Source organism: Arachis hypogaea, chromosome 5 (genome assembly GCF_003086295.3).
Source record: "Arachis hypogaea cultivar Tifrunner chromosome 5, arahy.Tifrunner.gnm2.J5K5, whole genome shotgun sequence".
NCBI classification, from domain to species: domain Eukaryota; kingdom Viridiplantae; phylum Streptophyta; class Magnoliopsida; order Fabales; family Fabaceae; genus Arachis; species Arachis hypogaea.
Genome location: NC_092040.1, coordinates 23030821 through 23034005, shown reverse-complemented (window position 1 = coordinate 23034005; position 3185 = coordinate 23030821).

The following is a 3185-nucleotide window of genomic DNA, read 5'->3' as shown; positions in this document are numbered from 1 at the left end:
TGGCACCTCCATCCTCTCAGTGAAAACGGTCCCAGATGCTTGATGCCAAGGCATCTTAGGCTAGTTTCACTAGCATTTTTCTGTTAGTTTTAGTTGTTTTATGCATTTTCTTGAGCTTAAAGTAACCAAGAATGGTTAAATGAACAACAAAGTAATGAATCATCCAAACAGTATGATTTTGATGCAAATTCCATGAGTTTTTAGTGATATGACTTGAATGCTATGAATGGAAGAATTCTCATGAAATTTTGCAAGACTTTGATGCAGTTGTTTAGATGATTTCAGGGAAGAAGAGGCTAGGCAAGGAAGCAACAAAATCAATAAAGGAAGCTTGAAGATCACATGTGGAGTTTAAGTTCCAGTTTAAGCTTAAACTGGAACTTAAACTGCCAAGCCATATAATGCTGAAAGTGGCGTTTAACCTCCAGTTTAACCTAAACTGGAAGTTAAACGCCAGAATAAGAAATGCACCAAAACTGAAAGTGGCGTTTAACCTCCAGTTTAAGGTTAAACTGGAAGTTAAACGCCAGAATCATGAGAGCTGAGAAAAGAGGAAACTGGCGTTTAACCTCCAGTTTAACCTTAAACTGAAGGTTAAACGCCAGAATGAGAATGGCACCAAGGGAGCATTTCCACGTTTAACCTCCAGTTTAACCTTAAATTGGAGGTTAAATGTGTTCGGCGTTTTTTCCACTCCAGGGTGTGCTTTCTCATTTCCACGTTTAAGCTCCAGTTTAAGGTTAAACTGGAGCTTAAACGTGTTCGACATTTCTCCTCCTGGGTTGCTTCCTTCATTCCCACGTTTAAGCTCCAGTTTAAGGTTAAACTGGAGCTTAAACGTGTTCGACATCTCACCCTCCAGGAAGCATTCCACGTTTAAGCTCCAGTTTAACCTTAAACTGGAGCTTAAACGTGTTCGACCAGCATTTCTCCTCCAGGGTTGCAATCTTCATTTCCACGTTTTAGCTTCAGTTTAACCTTAAACTGAAGCTTAAACGTGTTCGATTATTTACCCTCCAGGATTGCTTTCTTCCATTTCCACGTTTAAGCTTCAGTTTAACCTTAAACTGAAACTTAAACTACAACTTAAACGCCACCTTTTGAAAGGGTTTCTGGGCCAAATATATTGAAGTTTAAGTTAGCATTTGAGCACAAACATTAACTTAAACATACTCTGGTATGAAACCCAATTGAATATCATGGTTTATGGGATTGGGCCTAAAGAATTGATGAGTCTGGAACTTCAATTTGTTGAGTCATGTATCATTACTTGATTATCACTAAATTGGCTCAATGAATGTTACAGAATTGGATCAGCAGCCTCATCAGGATTATGGATCATAAACCCAAAGCAAAAGGAAATCAAGGAAAGGCCTCAAAGCCCAAGAAACACACAGAAGCTCATTTTAGAAAGTGTATAAATAGGATAGAATTTAAGTTAGTTAAAAACTTTTTTGACACTTGAGAATTTTTCATCAATTTTGTAATTGAATTCTGAGCTATGAATCACTAAACCCCTTTCATTGGGTTAGGGAGCTCTATTGTAATTCAATGAATCAATAATAGTTTTATCTTCTTCTTCAATCTTTTCTCTTGAATTTTGTTAGAAAGCATCTCGATCTAATTCCATTGGGTAGTTGTCTTGGAAAGAAATTACCCATAATTGGAATCCTTCGGAACCTTGGGAAAGGAATGGAGGATTCATGCTAGAGAAGCTTTCTCACAGTGAATTGGATTGGGGTTTGGATGGATATTGTGACATGTAATCCTACCAAATTGTGGTTCATGAAACTGTGTGGTATAATCAGTGATCGAGCATCATCTCTTCTTATGAACATTTAAACCAAGGGATTGGGAATTTGTTTGTTTTTAGAGAGAATTGGTGAGCCAAGGGATTGGGATCCAATCATATAAGATTGCCAAGCAAAGTTCAATGAATGCATTGGTTGAGGATGAGATAAAAATGTTTTGATTCGGAGATCTCAATATCTCCTAACACCCAATGAACTCCCATTTCTGATCTACCTTTCTATTTGCATTCTGCAATTTCAATTCATGCAATCACCCCATCCCCTTTTCATTTCAGCACTTTAACTTCTCGCTCTTTAATTCATGCAATTTAAGATTCCGCAATTCTCATCTAAATCTTGATTCCGCTCAACTAGAACACACTTCTAATCCGAATTGCTCATTCAACCAATCCTTGTGGGATTCGACCTCACTCTATTGTGAGTTTTTACTTGACGATAACCGGTGCACTTGCCGGAAGGAATTTTTGCCGATTGTGCAATTTCCTAAATCATAGCTATCAAGTTTATGGCTAGATCAAGTTTATGGCGCCGTTGCCGGGGATTGGTTTTCGATTGACAATTCTCAAATTGGAAGTTAACTAGATTGAGCATTTTTCTTGTTTTGTTCAAGTTACTTGTTGAATTTTAATTTCTGCACTCTGATATTTGCTTTCTTTCTTTATGCCTTTAAATTCAAGCAACTAACTCACTGACTCACTAACTGTTTGAATTAATTCCTCAACTGCTCTAACCATACTCTTCCATTAACCAAGAGTATTCCACTTGTTTGTTGCTTGTGGTGTGTTCTTGTATGACAGGTAGGAGAGGAGAGATATCAACTCCTCCATATACCGAACCAGAGAGGACCCTTCATAAACTTAGAAGGGAAGCAAGAGGGAAGAGAATATTGAGAGAAGAAGAATCTGAAGGAGAATCTGAGGACAATTTTGAGGAAGCTCTAGATCTCAACATGGATAGAGAAGTTCACAACCATGAGAGAGCTGATGGAAACAATGCCATTCCTGAGAGGAGGGTTCTTGGTTCATACATAAACCCAACCTCTGGGAATTGTGGTAGCAGCATTCAGAAACCACCTATTCAGGCCAACAATTTTGAACTCAAACCACAACTAATATCATTGGTGGAGGATCATTGTTCATTTGGTGGAAGTGCTAATGAAGACCCAAACCAACATCTCACAAAATTCCTGAGAATTTGCGACACTGTGAAGTCCAATGGAGTCCAGGAAGATGCTTATAAACTGCTCTTGTTCCCATTTTCACTTAGGGACAAGGCAGTAAGTGGCTGGAATCATTCCCAAGGGGGAGCCTAACAACCTGGGATAAGGTGGAAAGCAAGTTTCTGGCACGTTTTTACCCCCCACAAAAGGTCAAT